This window comes from Ischnura elegans, chromosome 1, assembly GCF_921293095.1.
Source record: "Ischnura elegans chromosome 1, ioIscEleg1.1, whole genome shotgun sequence".
NCBI lineage: Eukaryota > Metazoa > Arthropoda > Insecta > Odonata > Coenagrionidae > Ischnura > Ischnura elegans.
In genome coordinates, this window is record NC_060246.1 from 129114731 (window position 1) to 129136058 (window position 21328).

The window sequence follows — 21328 nt, forward strand, 5'->3', positions numbered from 1 at the left end:
AAGCCGCCGCGTTATTGTCCGCCGAAAAAAGATTCACGCAAAGCAAGCATTTACTCGGGGTGTAATTCGTTCGATGACACTAATAGTCGTGACCACGGGGTCGTCCCTTTTGTCATAACGGTCACTGCCGATTGCCACTCAAAACCCGTTTTTGAGTCCTTGCGAGGCGATGGGAGTGATGAGATAATGGGACAATGGGCCTACCCTGTCACGCCCATCTTCCCTTGTCTCCCAAAATACAAGCCCATTCCGGGAATTTCAATTCATTCAAAAGGGGAAGTGTAGCGGGGGAGTAGGTGATATCGTGGCGTGGATTAGATAGCGCTTTTCGATATCGGAAAATAAAGCCGAGATGCCCATGGGATAAGGGAAAATTTCGGAATGCCGGGAATGACAATAAGTCTACGCGAGAGATAAGCTTCCGAACGTGGTGTTTCCTTCAGAACCATGAGGCCTGCCACACATGACAAAGAATATGACGAGAAGTTGAGCGCCTGAGAGAGTGGATCACGTCCAGAAATAACCTTGAAAGTTCACTTCACATTTTCAAGTGTTTTTTTTTATTACAAATTGACAGTTTACACCGAAACCTAACCGGAATTTTCGCTACCGCTTGAATCGCCACTGTGTCTGGCCAAACCAACCCTCTGTTCTAAGTGTTAATAAAGTGAAACCAAGCCTAAATTTTGTCTACCCTTCTAAATATTATTGTAGTTTGTGGGACATTAAATAGCTATTAAGAATGAGAAGGTACAGTCACTTTCAAAAGTCGGTCCCCACGGCTAGCGCGAGCAACTACGTTTTCCGCCGAGCTCGAACCTCGGGTGTTGCCTATGACTTCTGTGCCTTGAAGGGACAGTTTGACTTACACTCAGCGTCCGCATAAGTCCTACCGAGGCATTCTTCACTATTCCGAAATTCTTCCCGACTTCCCTGACTCTCAGTGCCAGAACACAAGGCGAAGCATACGTTCTCAGTAACGCAATACCCACCCTGATTGTATTGTGAGATAAATGGTCTGAGTAGTCTGCTTTGTACTCAAAAATACCGAGATGTATCTGCGCCTCAATGCACATGTAAAGAAGAAACGAAAATCGGAATTCATGTCTGAAAGGGTGTTCTAAAAGTTGCCTACAAAATAAACTTATAGATTATCGCTTTAACATATTATTACCAAACACCATCGATGCATATTGCTCTATTTTTAAGTAAATTAGACACTCCGATGTGCGCATTCATAATTCAATAGCATTTTCTTGGGATAAATATTATCCTACATTTTTCTACGTGTCTCATCACACAAGAAATCAAAAATCCTTATAAGCGCATAAATTATTATGTTTACTTTGGTATGATATTTATTCCAGTCGTTACTAATATTTCCCCAAGCAAATATTTAAATGAATCTTAATATGTTCCAGGTATCAGTAAGTAATTAACCCACATTTTGAAGTTCATCGAAAGTTCGAATGTATTTATAGTTAATATAATTACATTTTCCATAATTAAGGAAACATCGGAAGAATTAATTAAAGGAAACTTAAAAACAATGAAGAGGCAATCAATTGAACAAATATTCTCATCCTTTAAATATTTACGATTTCGGACATAGCAGCTACCCAAAAAAGTTCGGCAATTTGACAGGTGTTGGGACCAAAGAGGCAAATTACAATCACATGTAGCAATTTTGGTGATGTTTCGACCGTGGTCTTCGACATGTATGTACAGGCCGGAATATCCAACTTTCGATCATATTTCGATCATTATCTTACAAGGCAATCCGATCTGAAAAATATAATGGAAAAATAATCTTCCCTCATGAAAAAATTGCCTTATTGGTAGTTTTTACCACGTAAAAAATTAAAATACTTCTTATTGTCTATATATAGGATGGGAATAAGTTGCGGTATTCAAAATGTAGGCACCACATGTATAAACTTAAACTTAGGGAGTAATTGCTATTTCACTTATAAATATTGAAAAATGAATGAAAGTCCTTCGCCGCCGACACGGGTGAACGCGAGCATGGATGGTAACGGTGACGCAAACAACAATATTAAAACTGGCGTATACATGAGCATTTACTTTTCTCTCAGAAAACGATAAGAAGAAAAAATATTGGAGTATAATGCTCGAAATGTTCAGAATATTTTATATGTAATAAATGTACAGTTTAAGTTTAACCAAACTACTCATATGTTCCACTCTCTTCCTCGCGCGATGGATCACTGGCCGGAAAAAAACCTTAAATTCTTCTCCTCTTTCTTCGACGGTGGAAGCGTTTGGCTGCGGGGGAGGGAGGGTTCACGGGGGCTCCTTACCTCTGAAATCATGCTTGAGCCTCTTGGTGAGGGTAAAAGTAGTCACTTTGCACCATTTGCACAAACCGATCAAGTCAAATCGATCCCCAGTAGACAAGGAACGCGTAAGCAATACGCGAAGGTCGACTTCGGAGAATAACGGAGACGGCTGCGCCGGGTATGTGGACCGACTTTTGAAAGTGACTGTACCTACCTATATCATACACTTGGAATTTTTTATATTCGATTTCCACATAGTTTAGTGACAGTGGGGTAGCCACGGGGGGGGCTTCCGGGTTACATCTTACATCTGAGCCTCTAAAACGAGCAAGATGGCCTCAATAAATAACTTTTAATAAATGCTCATACATTTCAAAGTCCTGGATTTGCCACTTTATAGTGATAAGTTTGTTTATAATTATAGCTTCTGTGGATTACTGATTAACTTATAAGTGAAACAAAAAAACATTTTATTCAGATAATTTTGCTACTAATACACTTCGAGGAGAATCACAACGGTTTTAATTAATGCTTCTAAGTTGTACCGAAGGTAAAACATCCGTTGTTTACGAATTGTTTTTCCCAATATGGCCGTTATGAAATGTCAAATTTCTTATTTGATTTTGCAATGGCTGAACCAAAACAGATCTCAATAGGTCGCCTACTTATTCCGCGTTTGATGCTCTCACCTTTACGGCGACTCACAACCGTGCAAGTCGTTTAAACATGAACAGTTCATTGTCAGTAACCGATAACGCTCACATCATCTGTGCTATCAACATCGAATGCATTTTGTGCGAAGTATGATGGAAGAAAATTTGATCGCCTTTTTATGTTAGAGAAAAATCTTTTTTTAGGTTTTGCGTAATGAGAACCACATTTTAATATACAAATGATGAACTAATATACATCTCGTAAATAATCCTGCCCACTTTTCCATAAATTAAACTCACATAGACTAAAGGTCATTATCCCCATTTAAATAAAAAATAAGTTAATAAATGAATAATGAATCGCAAAGCCACTATGTACTGTTTACTTGGCATGGAAAGTCTCATTGGTTTGAACTAGGCGGTGTGCACTTTTGATGCTAGCGTAGAGTCGTCCGGAGGGGGAGATTGGAAATATCTCCCCATCGCATACTGAATTAAAATCAATGGCGATGACGTGTACTGAATGACCGCTTTGATACTGGAACTGCGCTGTGACGAAGAAAATAGACAGGTTGTTCAATATGCACCGAGAGCGAAGCGCGTGCAAAAATCCATGTTAGAATGCAAGCATGAATATCGCCGACCTAAGAGGAAAAGAATTCTCTGAAGATGCTACGGCGCTTCTGGAAGCAATGAGATACTTTTTTATTGTACTCTATGACACCTGCCTTTGAATTTATTTTACTTTATTTTTTAGCAGAAATCTTAACGTACACGGTTGAATGCAAAATACCAATGCCTAACAAGTAGACCAACGAGTATCTATGAACAGAATTGGTAAGCTTGCTAAAGAATCCCCGCCACACAATGTAACGTATCTTGAGTTCGTCATTTATTAGTATCAAATTTATTTAATTAATGTACAGCAATAAGCGTGAATATTTTTAATAAAAGATTTTTTAATATGAACTAATGCACTATATTTCAATTTAAACCCCAGTTACCGGTTACCCAGGGAATCTATTACGTAATCTGAGAATGAGGGTAATAGAATTGTCCTAAGTATGCACACATCCTCTGTTTAATTAAAGACAAGCTCCACGAATACATCTAAATTCTAGGTATAAGTTAACTTGAAATTCAAGTATTAAGACACCCAAACTCAGACAAAATTAAGACACCAAGTCGGCACGCAATAGACAGTTACTAGTGAGAAGTTTATATAGACCCATATATATGACCTTCATGAGAGAGTCATTGATTTTTATATTTCCCTCCCTCTTCCGTACTTGATGGATTTTTCACGAATTGCACGTAAGTTACCGCACGTTGTATGTACTTGGGCGTAAAGTAACACATAGTAGAATATTACTCGCACCAGGAAGAGACTTGAGACACAGAAAATGATGGTTTTCTTTTTACTATAGCTGTCAAGTCCGTCCTCCAGCTAACAAGTCTCTAATCTTTTCCTAAAAGACGCAGACAATTACCGTAGCTAGGCATGTTGAATTTTCAACCCGTATATTTAATTTAAGACAAAATTCAAGGGAAAATTTTTAAATATTTCTTTCAGAAATGATTCCTGATGCGGATTTCATTCGAAATCTAATTTGCTCATCTTTTTATCTTATCTTCTAATTACCGTATATATCTGTCTGGTTACTTCTTTCCGCCTGTAGCCGCTGCTGGCTGAAAAGTTTATCTGATAAAAATGCACCACTAATCTATATCTACTCCTTACTGCATAAGCATTCATTCATCATTATTTATGTCGCCGTTTTGAAAATGATTTTATCGCCTTGCGAATTTATGTCGCCGTTTTTTATTTCTACCCTCCTCGCTGAATGAAGAAATTTCCCTCTGTGTTCATCCACACCGATGATATGAGAGCCGCTTATGCAAGGCAACTTATTATTTCAGGAGTACCTTATGGTAAGAGATCATCTTGCCTTGGAAACTATTCATGAAAAGATGCTACTTTGTCATCAACTTCCTATAAAAGAGATGGCGAAACAAAGACAGTGGCGCCTGCGAAGGTGCAGGGGAATCACTATAGAACTCTATAATAGATTAAAATTAGGAGGAAATAATTATGCTACTCTGCCACTCGTTACCATTTCATTTACCATGTTGCTCGATAAATTGTAAAAATTGTGGAAACACTGATAAACAAGCCAGGAAGAAAGGACCGCGATGAAAAACTGTTGCTTACCAACGAATCTGCTCGGGACAAGATGTTAAAGCACAACGGCCAAACAAACGGGATATTTTTCGCGGTATTAATATTAACTCCTCATCCTTAATATAAAACTTTCTCCAACCCTCCATCCAAAAATTTTACAGTGTATTTTAGCAAAAATTTCCATTTTTATTAAGATTTTGCGAAATAAATGCGATCATTTCATCTTTTAATGATTGCATTTATTTCATTTGTACATTTCGCTTTGAATAGATTTTCCCTAATTCATATCTTGACCACTTATTCATCATATTTATGTATCATGTTTCTTGAGTATTCACATTATGTTATTAAAATTGTTGATATTACTTGTAGCTGGATATATTGGCGCCGTAATTCAATTTTTTTGATTTCATAAGTTCCATAAATTTTGCAAGCGTACCGATTAAAGATCACATAATTAAAGTTAGCGGTTTTATTATTGTTGATTTTCACAGAAACGAGCCTCATAAAGGAAACGAGACTGTGGTTCTAGACGGTAGTTAGAGACGAGATTCTTGACAATACTTGAGTTCAGAAAACGAGACCGAGACGAGACTGGCACAAGTTCCTTTAGCCCACATACAGTATTCATCCACCTTTTACCTGGTCGGCCCATGCAACTCTTACCGTTTGGTACATAGTCCCTTGCCACTTATACTATCATCTGTCCGTGTATTCTCTTTGACGATTCATTTCATTCCAATTTCCTTCGACGGACCAACTGATTGATATGTGCCGCGTCGCATCTTCTCAGTAATAATGCAAGGTTAAAAGTTTTTCCGATACACTCACCCACGAATTCCCAATACACTCACCCACGGCCACTTTTGTCCTACTTGATATTTGGTCGCACCAACAATTTCCCTCCATTTCTGTCCGTTGATTCCTCTTCTGTAGCTCCAACTTTCTCCAAATCAGATTTTAATCGGTCCCACCAGTTAATTGTACCTTTCTTGGTCTTCCTCCCGGTCTTCGTTTTAGACCCTCTTTCATCTTATTGAGTACTCACATATCTGTCTTCTTTTCTCAGCACATGGCTTATTATCTATCTTATTCTTTTGCCCCTAATTTCACCAATAATATCGTTACCTCACTAGAGTTCCTGGATTTCCTAATTTAATTTTCTTCCCCGCCCTCCTTGTTAATAAGTGGGTCCATAAATCTTGCGTAAAACTTATTTTATACATTATCAATGATTAATTATCTTTCTTGTTCAGTATCCACGTCTCTGATCAGTATTCACAATGCTCATTTAGAGTAATTATTTCACATATAATGTTCTATAACTTGGGCACGGGAGGGTGAAGGGTAGAAATGATGCGAAATCGTCTGCTGTGATGATGGGCATAACCCGACTTCTTCAGCAGAATACCCTCATTTGGATGCCCTTTTTACTGGGGCGATGGACCCTTCCGATCATGCCGTTCAACCCACATGCACACAAACCACTCGCCCACACAATCACGCATCCCTTGCTCCGCTTTCCCTCCCTCCCCTCGGACGGGATCCCCCAGAGCGGCTAATTCCGCAGGGCATTGGCAAGAGGACTCTCACCTCGCCACACAACGACCACGGCCTTTGTGTCTCCACACACACACACACACACGCTCGCTTCGAGGCGAGCGACCGTTCGATTGGGAATCGAAAGGGAAAAGAGGCGGTAGAGGGGGCGGACCTAACGGAGGCGGGGGAGGAGAATGGACGCAGGCGAAAAGGCGGGGGCGAAGCCGCTTTACCAGACTACACAATGGTGTGTATAAGAAGGAGGGATGGACGCAGATTAATCGGGTGGCGACTCGCAGGGCGATTGGTGGGGTGGGAAAGGAGGAAGTGAGTCCCCCGATTCGTGAGTCACGGGTCTTCCTACTCCTTGCCGACTGCGAGAGAGGGTTGCTTTGGGGGTGGAGTAGGCTGAGGGTGGACACGAGGTCAGGGAAAGAGCATTCACGCACAGCTCGGGGTCATTTCCACAAAAACGCCCAAATTGTGCGTCATTATGCGTGCTCTCAATTCATAAGGGAGTGCTGCCTTGGCATTGAGTACAGGAAAGTTAGTCACGCTGTTTTGGTATTTTTTAATCTTATCCCTTCGCCTGGTTTCCTTCTCTGAAATTCCATCCTTTCATTGCCTTACAGATCTGACTACTCAAAATAATGTTTAAATACTCAAATAAACGCTCAAATCAGTATACATGTCATGCGATAATTTTTCCTTTCCTGTTTTCACTTAAAGTAAATAATTATTCTACCACTTTTGTTCCGTCCAGTTTGAAAAATACAGGATTTCATTCGGCGATAAAGAAATGAACCGGGAAACTTGATCTCACTGTGCTCAGAAAACTTTTCTTCTACCAGCCTTCAAAACACTATTGCTCTATCTATAACATTGTGGAAGCATGGACATAAATTTTCTTTTCGGTGGTTACCTTCACTTTGAATAATTTTATTATCTCCGAGTCTGTACTGATTATGACTGAATAAATTTTTGCCTCTTTTTTTAGAGCAAATAAAAATATCTTGTTAAAACCAGCTCATGGATTCGAGGATAATCTAAACGTGAGAAAATGCAGAACACAGGTCTAGTGCTTGAGGAATATTGACGGATAATAAAATAGAATGTAATCGTATGACAAAGACAGAATACCACCATAGTGTCCACATTAATTAGTGGTATACATCAATTAATGAATACTGTGCCATCAGTCCGCTACGCGGGTGCTAAGTGACTAAAGGACGCATCGGTGCGTTTAACTGGTATAATTTCGGCGGTCCTTGATTCCATGCAAGGCAACTTCAAAATAGATTTAATCATTTAATTTCGAACCTAATTACGATACATTTCCTGTAAAAATATTTATTGCCATCATTATTGCTGTGAACTTTGATATGCCTCGCCAAAACGAATCAAATTTGAGTGCGATGCGGCTCTACCCCATTGCTGAATGTTTTTCTTTATTTCGTAGCACAGGCAGGTAGTACCAAAATATATCCACCACATTTTCTATGAAACAGTCATCTACTCTTATATAAATTTATTCATTACAAAATCCAAATTATCGTAGCCCTAATATTTAATATAATTGTCGTTTTAAATCAAGCATAATAGTATAATACGTGTATCTACTCTGGGTTTTACGATATGTACTTATTTTCTTTCAATATAAGAACCCAAGTTACAAATAATATGGAAGAATTTAAATATGTAAGTTACATATTTAAATTGGCTGAACTTGAATATTCTTTGGCTGAACTCTAAAAAAAAAGGAATTGAAGCACTGACACTAGTGATAACTGTTACATACATTTGAAGCATAAACCACTGGAAAGAAAAAAAAACATTCTTTTTCTTGCGATCTATTTTCGTTTTCCATGTGATTTACAGTGAATGTTTTAAAAATATTCATACAAATACTGAAATTTTAGCTTTTTCAGCTTACTGACTGCCGCCAGCATTATGTACGAGTAGTTTGACATCTCCTTCTAAATATATTCACAAAATAAATCCTTTTTTATAGTCGTTAAAAATTTCATATGTAATTGTTTATTCACAAGTTTAGTGCACGAAAACTTTCTTCGCTTACTTTAGACTAGTTTCGTTAGCAACCGTTGATTTTCTAAGTTAAGACAGTAATTTGTTTTTGTAATTCGTATCAACACTATTTACAGCTAAGTGGGCGAGAATTTTCTTTTCTGTGATTATTTACAGTGCCAAGGCGGTTGAATTCGAGGTGATACAAAGTTCACCCGGTCATCTAGTACATGATATATTTTAATGTTTCAAACAAAGACCAGACGACGACATTTCTTTTTAACAGGCGTATGCGTCAGCCCGCACTCGGATCTCAATGCCGCACTTATTGCGAGTCAGTTCACATGCGAGCGGTCGCCGTCCGTCGAGATCCGGGACATCGCGTTCCGTCCTTGCCCCCTCCCCACGCAAGCCTCCATCTCGCCCCCTCCCCCTCCACCCTCGCCTCCGCACCTTCATCCCGGCTGGGGGCGGTGTGCTTCAAGGCATCCCAGTTACGCCACTTACTACACCGACAGCGATCCTCCATCCACCCGCAGACCCAAATATTCCATCCCAACCCCAACTCCTCGTCCTATCCGTGTCCATCTCTATGCCCTCTACTAACCCAATGCTCGACCCATTCTGAGATGACTGAAGCTGTTAGGCTGGGTCGCTGAGCGAAGGAACACGAATTTTGAATACGGGTCCATCGTTTCGTTAACATGGAGAACTAATTCAAATGAAATGGACGCTGAACGCAAAGTAGATGAGTGCAGTACTCTGTGAAAGATAATTCGTTACGCATAATTTTTTATCGTGAAAACTGTGTAATAAAGGTAAGTGGGAATTTAGCTATGATGGTAAAGCCTAAAAAATAAGTTATCGCCCAACCCTTATGCTCAAAAACTAATAATATCATATTATATGGATTTAAACCATAAATTTAACTATTACAAAAGTAGCAATATTACGCCTTGCACCAATAATTCAACCATTATTATCATTGCATATAAATATGTTTTAATCATCAATTATGAGCACAAGGACAATAACACGTGATAATCAAAGATAAATTCAATAAACTTCGCACTTAATCATCTCAAACAATCATGGGAACCATGGCGTCAAAAGTATACCTCATTCATCAATATTTATCATAAGGATTTGCATCACGTAATTATGCTTTCAGAAGATATCCGTGCTAGGCTTCTGGAATTATTCACTATTATGTTATGTTATGCGTGTTTAATACGGCTACTTTTGAATTTAATATGACTTCACAAAATAAAATAAGGTGAATTGGTGCAATACTTATAACCGTTGGCTATTCATGCAACTCACTAAAAGGAAACTAAATCGCAATTGTTTTAGTTTAACTGTTCAAAGACGTAAGCAGCTCCAGCCACTACTACCCCTTTTTTTCCCAACACTGGTCTCCAACCGCCACTTGACTAACAATAAGTAACACTTGGGTTCTCAACAGGGGACGGGCAAGGATGGAGGGGAGGAAGTGGTGGAGTGAGGGGCCACCTTCCTCGAACCCTCCTCTTATAAAGAGGGCGCAATGACAGCGGAGGAATTCAAAAGGAAGAAGGATGGGAATGCCGCGTTGATTGGTTAAGAACCTCCCTCCCACCCAGGCTAAGGAGGCCTCTCTCGCGATTCCGAAGGCAAGTCGGCAGATAACGCGAAGAGATGGGACGCGCATGAATCATTATCGTAGCGCTAAAAAGATTCCTATCGGACTTAGAAATTTATAGCATCGAACGCATTATGCTTCTATTATGAGCACGAAGGACTGTTACACTTTTTTTCTGCGTGGGAAAAGTATTTCCAAGGTGATCTTCTTTTGCTTTGAATTTAGAGATACATAAAATAACCTGTTTAACGTTTTGTGCAAAATCTCACTTCAAAAGGAAGGCTCGATTAAAAGTCTAAGTTCATACCGTTCAATCCGTGTGTGCTCATTTATCAATAATGCATTATCACTTTTAATGAGCCAAAAGAGTCTAGTGCTGTTAGATAAGTGTTTCACAGTCATTAAAAGATACGAGAATTATATTATGGACATTGTAATTGAAATATGGTAATAGTTCATGTGCACGTATTCAATAGTTCGTGTTCACGTGCAATAATTTAAATTAATTGGAATATAAGGCGTTGATGCAGTATGTGCAGTTTAAAATAACGTTAGCAAAGCAATCTGCGGAAAGTAGATCGCAAGAGGTCCATTAGTAAATATGTAAATCGAATTTCAGCACAAGAACCCCTTCGACGTTTCTTATAAACAATTATTAATGATTTATAAATAATATTTCATGAGCCATCAATCACAACTTGTCAAGAGAATTGAAATATAAAACGATGATAGATGAAGCATTTTTTTATTATTAAACCATCGAAGCACTTCGTCGATACGGAGACGATTGATGCAGCTTTCATTCCATTTTGAGCGCCTGCGTCGCTTCGCTTGTTTTTTGTCATTGTCCGAATCTTATCACCGCATCTTGGAGCGACCTATCTCCTTGCTTTTTATCTCAAAGGAAACACCGCCTCTTTCCCACCGACTGCTTTGACCGCATTGTGCGCGCCCAAATCGTCTGGGAATAATTAAACGACGAGGGCAGACGTGGAAGTAAGACGAAGGCTACGACAGCTCTTTGTGATTCGCCTTCGACAGGGCATGTCTTCAAACGCATCGCCCGATCGCCGAGCCGTTGACGGTGGGAGAAACCGCGAGAGCCTGGGAGAGGACGGGCATCTTCTTGGGCTGCCTCCAACGTCCTCGCCCTTCATGGGTGCTCCCCCCTGTCCCTTCGATCTTAATAAATATATGTGTATATTCATTTATTCTTACTGATGGCTATTACACTAGGCCTCTAAAACTTCATATTTTTTAAGAAAAGATTGTCCCGCAGGATCGTACAATAGTAACAGCTTTATTAGTTTCTATTTAACGGACAATATTTAGAGAATTCTATTCTAAAATTCCATGACTTTGGACCAATCATATCTCTCTCATTGTTTGAAGAGAGAATTAAGATAAATGCGATAAATAAAAGCTCTTTCTTGTCATGCTAGTAAACTAAGCCTCTCAACAATAACCGATCGAACAAAGGCGAATCGTATTAGGAGTTTCAAAAATTAAGGTTCGGGTAAAATACTGAAATACGCATTCAAACCATGTAGCTTTTTAATATAAATGTATTTATCATTTATCTAATTATTATTTTTAATTAGATATTTAAGTTTATAAATGGTTCGCAATACCAGATTTTGGAGTGGAAGAAGCCAATTACATAAGTTATGCGTACAAGACAAAAATATGTACACAATGCGAGAAGTAGGAGTAAGTGAAATCAAAGATCTTATTGCGATGAGCAAGTGCTGTGTGGTACTGGTTATTTTGGATGGCATTTACGGAGCTGTCAAGATATTTTTTATCTCCTTACGGCATACAGTAGCTATAATAAAAGCAATTGCCTATAATATCACAGATGATTTAATAATTGTGCTCTGCGGGGTGACCAAGACCTGGAAAAAGTTTTCAGGACCACAGTTACTAATTAGAAGTGCAGACCACAATTCAAATCAAGTTGGAACTTTCCACTTATCACAATTGGGAGTTTGATTCTTGAACACCCAGAATGAGTTAAAATTAAAGTGAACGTCGATTCATTCATTTGCAAGCAATTTTTCTAAAACATATGGATGGATGTCTAAGGTAGTTGCTGTGGATATTAAGGAATCGAAACTTAAAGGACTTGAATCGAGAGAGAGAGAGAGGGCGGATTTAAAGGAAATATGGAGAAGGATATGCTTCGAGGAGATTAAGATAAGGGAGTGAGATCCTGGAGAAGAGACGGACGGACGAGACGAGTGGAAGGGTGGAGTGGAAGGAGCATTAGATGTGGAGGCGGAGTTGGGGGAAGGGGAAAATAGGGAATAGAGAGACTTGGGTGCGTGGAAGGAAGGAGGAGGCCTCGTATCTGACGGCTGGAGGGAGGGCGGACATGGCCGAACAATGGGAAGGGGGGAGGGGTATCAAAGCGGTGGGGTGGGGGGAGGGTTAGGCGGTGGCAGAGGCTGTGGAAGAGTTCTTATAGGGGTGCGGGGGGCGGTGGAGATGGGGGGGGGGGCGTTGAGCTGAAGAAAGATGGATGAATTGTTGTGTTCTCACGAAATAAGATATTGAAAGAGGTGGGCAGGGAAGAGTAATGCGAGTGCCACCCTAATGGCTAAAAATAAATGTAACGAAAGTTTTTCCAAACATTGGCGATTTTTCATCCACTGCCGAACTGAGTGCTTGCGGGAGAGAAGTCTGTCTAATTCTTTAATGCAAATGAAAGTCCTCGCGTGTTTCTTTTTTTGCAGGGAAATGGGGAGCCGGAGTTTCTTTAATTCCAAAGCAAAGTTTTGGAGAAAAAGAGGGATATATAGAGAGGACGCGAGTGTAGCGGTCGGCCAATGGACTTCATTACATTGCTGGATTCCTTATGATATACATATCCAGGACAGTTCATTTCCGAATTATGAGGCTGCATTTTTTTTCAAATGTTGCCGTTAGTATACGAGAGGTAGAATCAATAAAACTTACCAGAAAAAATATAATTCTCTGGATTATTGGCTTTTTATTTAACCACATTTTCTTGACTGTGCTTCTGCAATATTTCACCTAACCTAATTGTCATATTATAAAGCCTAATGATTTCTTTCTGCTTAGGGTAATTCGAATCTGATCCCATACCGTATTGAATTTTTAGAACAGTAGAACATAGATTTTTTTTCCAATTTACCAATTAGAAAAAAGGGAATATTGGGAAATCTCAGTAAGAGCCAAAAATAAAACGAGCTTTCCTATGCATTATTTAGGTCTCGGAATTCGGCCATCACTGCGGCATATTTTCAGGAATGATGACAAGATTCAACGAGATAACCAGTTGACCATTTTTCAAAACTCCGATAGCACAGAAAATCTTGACTTTTGGCCCTTTTGATTTCTTAAATCAAATTAAAATCCGATCACCTATGTTACGAGTACAACTCGTATAGTTCAATAGCTTGCTGAAGTTAGCTCTTGTAAGCATACTTCTTGCCATACATATCTACTCCAATATATCAAATACCCGCATGTCATGAGACTAAGATTATGTCTAAGACTGAGTTCACGACGGTAAATCCAAGCAAAGCAAGAGATATCAAAATAAACCGGGGGGAGGCTAGTGTTTGATCGCGAGACAGGAAAAAAACGTTTAAGCTGATGAAAAGGTGACCGGGAAGAATGCACGGGCTTGTATTGAGGTCGTAGCTAGAAGGATCCGAGGACGATCTGTACGAGACTAAGTAAATACAGGTATATGGCTGGTGTGAATTCCTGAGTGCTGGCTTTTCATCTCAGAGGCTCGGATTCTAATCTTGAGTATTGTGGACATTTTTTTAGAGAATTTCCCCCCTTATAGGTAGAGCTTTCATGCATACCATTCCATTTCGTAGCTCCGTAGGCGCCTATCTCCCCTAATGTCAATCCAACCGCAGAGTTTCCTTCCAGCACCTAATGCCTTCCCTCACTGGTATATATCAGAAGTATCATTAACTATCAGTGGCCATTTCCAAACACCATTGCCTGTGATTGCAAATACTGCAGGAACCCAATTCTAAGAGTAACGGAGAAAGTTATGAATAAGATGGAATGGTAGAACTTAGGGGTTTGTGATGAAGACTGAATCAAATTGATTAGACACATGTTAGGTGAGGGTAGGAAATTGGCCAGGAGTGGAGGTATAAACTATAAAAACATTGAGTGGTATCTTCCCATCTCAAATAACTTGACTAAAATCCCTAGCATACTCAAAATTATTTTTCCTACATGAATGCTTTTTCCTACATGAGTTTTTATGCTTTCTATCCATCTGTAATATGTGTCGACAACTTGTGCGACTATCTCTGAGGATAAGCAAACGCTTGCACCGGGTTTATATCCACCCTCTTTTAGCTTCCATTAATTCCACTGATGGCTTTAGGTGTCGGTTATCTCATCCAAATACCATACCATAGGAGTAGAGATTGTCGGAAGTCTTTTCGTTTGAATGTCGAAGGGTGTGAAAAAAATGTATGGAGGCAACGTATGTCTTGTGCGCTGGATGCTGGGATGAGCAGAGGTGACATGGGAGAGGGCAGGAAGGAAACTTGGTTGGGGTGGGGGCCTAAAATATAAGCACTGAGTGGTCCCTTCCTTCTCCAAAGAACTCGATTCAATTCCCGAGCGTGGTGGAAAGTAATCATAGATTTTTTCTGTAAATTAATTGTTCATTTAGTCCAGTAAATTCATGTTAAGCATATCACCTGTCAGATGCATGTAAATTCATGGACTACCCGGTACCTATCTCATAGAGCGGAACATGTGTCACTAGGTTTCCTCCCCGACTTTCATCCTAAAGGGTACAGAAGGACTTTGATCTTGGTCGCCAGCTATGGATACATTGCATAAGACGAGATACTGTGCAAAAATTCCACAGAGAAAAAAAAGCATTCGTCTGGAGCGGTATTCGAACCCGGATTCCCAGATATCCTTTAGAGTACAGTTAAACTACAGATGCATCATTCTATTCTGTGGAAATTTGTGGACTATATCGGAAAAGGTAGTGTGGAATGCTGAGCATATTATGCAACTACCAGTCTTGTGGGTAAAATTTTCACCGTCCCTAGTCCCAGTGTACTTAAATTTGACCGGATAGTGCTGGAAGCCTATGTGAAGGTGAATGGCGTAAGGTGTGGAAAAAAGGCATGTTGGAGATGAGGGGTATGTGCTGGAGGCTGAGGAGACGAGGCGAAGTGACACGAACGGGATAGAGAGGGGAGTCGGGAGAGTGAGATGGAAGAAAAGCGGGCGGAGGGCGAGGAGGAAGAGGGCGGAGAGAGGCAGGGCCGAATCCGTGGCCGAGACAAGTCCTCCTCTCTTACTCCGCTCGTAGAAAACAACCGCTCTGACTTTGATGGATTATAGATTGTAGAAATGCCAAATTGTGAAAAGGGGGAGGGGAGGGAAAAAAGCAGTAGTGAGTGAATGGAGGGGTGGGGGGGAAGGGTGAGAAAAGGTGCTGTTATTTTGTGTGCGCGGCAGGGAGAGGGGGAGGGTGTAAGAGAGGGGTGTACGGAGTCGGACGTAGGAAGGGTGTGGAACGGTTTCGGGTGCAATGTGCCGTTCGCCCGCGAGTAAAAGAAGCGTGTGAGGTGCGGAGAGGAGGAGGGAGGGATCCATGGGAACCAGAATGGGAGGGAGGGGTGAGTGAGAGAGGGGAAATTGATGATAGAAGCAAGCGATGAAACTTCGGCTGCCACAAAAAGGGTCGCAAAAGAGTGGGCAAGGGGGGGAATGTGGAGAGAGATAGGAAAGGAATTAAGGTGTGCTCTGGGGGTGAGGGTAACCATTGGGGGTTGGGGAGATGCGATAAGGGAGTGGGAGGAAAGGCGGTGGTGACACGAATTGTGATTGTGTGGCGGCGTCGGCTAAGTAAGGAGGGAAGGAAACCGATTCGTAATTTCCGCAATGCCTGCGGTGTGGTTAGCCGTGGGGAAGAAAAACAATGGTCTCTCACCCATTCTCACCCGCATCGATTGGAAAGCCAACACACTGCTTTGAACTACTCAAGATTTACTCCAAGACATGCAGATTCCTTTCATCATTCAATCAGTCGAAAAAAATGGGTGGTTGTTAAGTTACAAAACTTCTTCGTATTTAAGGACTGAATAAAACATGTCTCTTATTTGACATGAACAATTGATCCATATTTCATGATAAAAACCGTATGAGAACCTAAACCTGTAAACATATGAAATTCATTTCTTTATGCCAAAACCATATTCAGAATATTCCTCTGAAGAATAATAGGCGTTGGCGGCGATATTTTCGAACTGCATCATCGTATGATTTAGAATAATCCACAATAGTTTTGGAAATAATGTAAATAATAGGAGTTTTCATAATGATTTCACAATAATAGGAGTTTATTATTATTTATAGCTAGGATTAATTAATAATTTTTTGGAACCACGAATAAAATCCAAAAATAATAAGCTAGTGCTTAATTATGGTATGTATAAAAACATAGAGCATTCCTAAACATTGTAGTCACTTTATTTCGAATATTAAATAACTCTCTTTCGCACCTCTTGAAAATTTTCGGCGAAAGTGTTCATTTTTGCACAAATTGATCGCTTTTTAAGCAGTAATAAAAGTAAAATCAGGAATATTTTAATTTTCTTTTGCTCACGAGGGGATATGCAATGAAAGTCAACGTCAACCATGAGAACCAATTTTCACAAATATTGAATCTCAGCAGGAAAGAAACTCATGCCGAGAAAAAAATCAGCATGATTTATATATTAACTTGAAGTGGTGACTTAACGCGCTCTAATATTACATGTGGGAATTTTTTTTCTCTTTCACACGCCAATACTTGTACGACCTCTCTCCTTTCCCCCTAGGTAGTAGTCCTTTTCCAGCCCCGCCCACCCGCCGCGCCCTCTTTCGCCCCGATACATGTGCTCTCTCCCCGCCCCAATTCCACCCGAACGACAACCGTATACGATGTACATCTTGTTTCCTTCTTGAGTGAGCCTTATACTACTATCACGCCCATTGCTCTCAGCGCTCCTTCCCATGATTCCAAGGGCCGCTTTACGGAGCTCCAAACATTGGCGAAAAGTGCCGTCTCGAACTATGACAATTTATAGTGTCATAAATTTACCTTGGCTACGGTATAACAACTTAAATTTTCAAAAATGCTATGATACGGATCAGTGGGGTAGCCAGAAATTTCGTTTGAGGTTGGGTCCAGAACCTAGGGGAATATTTTTGAAAAATGGGATACGAATTAAAGGTTTTTAAATTAATTTTAATACTTTTCATGCTTGAAAAAACTTCATTTGTCAAAGATATATTTCGTAAATTCATGATTTTCAAGTAATTTGTTTTCCTTTATGAAGAAAAGTAATTGTGTTTTTATATTTCGGGGGGGGGGGGAGGGTCCAGACCCCCCGGACCTACCCCCTGGCTACGCCACAGGTACGGATGAACATTTGCAATTATTGTAAGACAATGATTTTTCTTTTGACCTTGAGGAAAAATCAACCAAATTTTTCCATAGTATATTAACATCTTTTTATCCGGGTTAAACCCCGAAAAAAGATATCACTCATCTATATATAATAAAATCCCCTAACGACCACTCATTCATTCATTCATTCATTCATTCATTCATTCATTCATTCATTCACTCACCTATACAAATGTTTGGGGTGAACGAGACGAGATACGGCAAAAAGTCTAATGAAGACCCCCTCTAAAATTGTCTGAAACCCCAGGAAAAATTATGAAAACACTAAATTTACAATTATTTATCTGTCTATTCATCTAAAATTGAGTATGGGGATTAGTTCAAAAAATGGCCACCAAATTCCAATGGCGGCGCGGCAGTCATACAAACGAACAATCATAGCAACATATTTGTTTATGCAAATAAGAGGAGCTAAATTGGGAAAGAAGATAAAGGAATTAAAACGAAAAACTGATAAATATAAGGAAGGAAATTAAGAAAGTAATATTTGAAGTGTCTATTTCTTTGCTTCTTCTTTCCGCAAGAACAAACATCTGTTTAAATCAAAGCGCATTCAAATGAAAAGCGGAGAAATATAAGACAGGAAGTTAGTTGTTGTTTTTGATATACTACATCGAAAGTGTGGTGGTTATTAATATCAAAGTTAACAAGTGCACTAAATGCCAATTTAGAAATATGATTCGTGCTGTTGACTATAGTTCGTATCTTGTTGGCGATACACGATTGTAGTAGAAAGACTTTCCAACAAGTCTTACATGATATAGGTAGGTAAAAATGATTTTATTTTAATTTTTTGTGATGGTGATAACTTTTTATTTTTGTTTACGTTCTTTTTTCCGTTAATGTCCTTTTTAATGTCCAATGTTATCCGTGAGCTGCAGGAGTGAATAGGCAGTGAATAATACAATATGTAAGATACGTGCAAATAAAGGTATTTCTTATTCAATTATTTGTCTTGCGAAAATCACGTTTCCTTGAGTGACTAAGTTATTCAACTGTGAAAATTATCGAAATCTTGACATTCACAATGTCTTGTACACCAAAGGCTGTGATCCGTTACTCACCAGATTTATTGCGCATTGCGTTGGATATTAAAGCTGAGATATTTGTGTATCCCGATTCATTAAAACTTCAAATAGAGGTACTTCTGAAGTGAAATCATTCGCGATCACGATAAATAATATTTCGATAAAATTCGTTATACTAGCCCCAATTCATGCTAAGGCGCATTTGTTTCTAGATATTGATATTCAGTCCCAACGTAATTCGCTTACGAAGGGGAACAGCTGTTACATCTTATTCGTATATCAAGAATTTGGTTGAGTTTTGTGGAAAATAATTAATAAACGTATTTTTAATTGTAATTCGTAAAGTCGTTGTGTTATGATACTACGTATGCATTGGGTGTTACAGTGGAACGTGGTCTCAACGTTTTTTGCATTTGAATTGAATAAGTTAGAGATACTCATAGAAATTTATTTTACTTTTTTAGCCCCTCAGAAAAACGTTTCTCTTTATAAATATTTACATTCATATTGTAGCCTACGTACCATGCGCTCGTTTTACGTGAAAGTGGAAATATTGCTTATACCTAAGCTAGCCAGCTTAAAAGTAAACGATCCTTAAGTAACAAGTAGCAAACAAAAAGTGTAAGACCCTCCACAGTGAGCATAACAGGCCGCAGGCCTTTTTCGGGGGGGCCTAGGGGGGGCAGAGCCCCCCCAGCGAGCAAAGCGAGTTAGCTACATATATTGGTCTTATATTGTAGAACGTAAACAGTATATACCGTTTTACTGATAAATAAATGTTGCACTCCTGAAAATGAAAACCTATGTTTTTAGAATATTTCTTTGCTTCCTCAGCACTAGAAGAAATTTTTTTAAATGCACATTTATATTTTGCACCGTTAATATAAATTACAAACATACTAGCATTAATTAGTATTTTGATAGAATGAAAAAGGACCAATCTCGGATAATCCTTTTCGAGCGCCATGTTTTCCGTCAAGGCAGCAGCGTCATTCCGTATTCACAGCCGAGAGCCCACAGGTCTTTTGGACGCGCCTTCATTTTGCAACTACGTCAGCAATAACTGAATTACTACAGTCAAAATAAACTCGAGGGTGAGAGCGTCGAGGAAAGGGATTATGGACCCTTCGGAGGGTGTATCACGTCCATCTTGGGACTACCTGCTCCATGGCCCCATCAAACGCATCTTCACCAGATGCTCTCATAAAACGTAATAAAAATCCATTTATGGCGTTGTTTTGTTTGCAATAATTTTTAACCAAACAAAATCCAAATAGACAAACAATTTCATTCTGAATGTCAAACGGTAGCATTCAAGTTAAAGTTAAAAATGTAAATTAAACAGTAACGATGAATGTCTTTGGATCAAATATCATGAATTACGTTCCATTTTCCTCAAACCGCTTTGAGCAATAAATATTTCGCGCATGATTCATCCCAGCATTATAGCCCCTCGAGTACCTCTGGTGGAACGTACCATGCAGAGAAATCTTTTTGAGCTTTTACCAGAAAATCAACGTTTGAATACATTGCAAACTCAGCATGGCTAGGTATCTCAGGAATTCTGCAACTTTGCAACATGAAATATCGAGTACCTTATTAATTTTTTTGTCCAAACGATTAGTAACACCTGCAAAATTAATTAGGCCATGCACGATTCACAACCATCAGACTACTATTTAAATTACTAACAAAATTATTATTGAAATAAATAGTAATAATTATTATTTTCCATGTTTAAACAATATTTATTTCAAAATATACATGCAAAAATTCAACTCCATCACGTTTGTATCCTCGGATTATATTTTAAAAAGAGTAAATATTTACCAATACTTAAACCTCCAGGTAAAGTTACCGCAGAGGAGGTACTCTCTCTCATTCAACATAAGGCATAAAATTATTATTGCCGGAAAAAGTATTTCGGAAAATCAGTCCCTGAAAAAATACGAATATAGCTACGAAAATATGAAATAACGACGAATAAAACCATTTAACGATATGTATTTTGCGCAGATAGAAACGATTTGAGGGTGGAGTATGGAGCAGGCTGACGTCCGCCCATTCTCACCCCCTCCCATCTGGCGGGTCCTTTCGTGAGTGACAAGCGGTGCAAGGGAATGTTGCGCCGGCCGGAGCAGAGTGTGGAGGCTGGAAAGAGGTTTCGCCCTTTTCCCAATGGCGGAGTATGCACAAGGAGAGCGGGAACTCTTCACCCTTCGCCACCCTCGCTCGCTCCTTCGCTCTCCCAGCCGTCCGTCCTCTCAGCCTCTCCGCCTGACTTCGAATGATGAATTGCCCCCGCAACCTCCAACCCCACCTCCACCGCCTACCTCCTTCTCTTCTCCTGCTCCGGTTTCGACCGCTCCAATAGGCCCGAGCCGCGAAAAAGGGTGTTTCTCCCTTACAGGCGCAAAGAGATTTTCACTTTTGGAAAATATCCTTCCCGCTCGTGGTGTGTATTTTTTTTCGGTGCACTACAACTTATGACTGCGGAAGG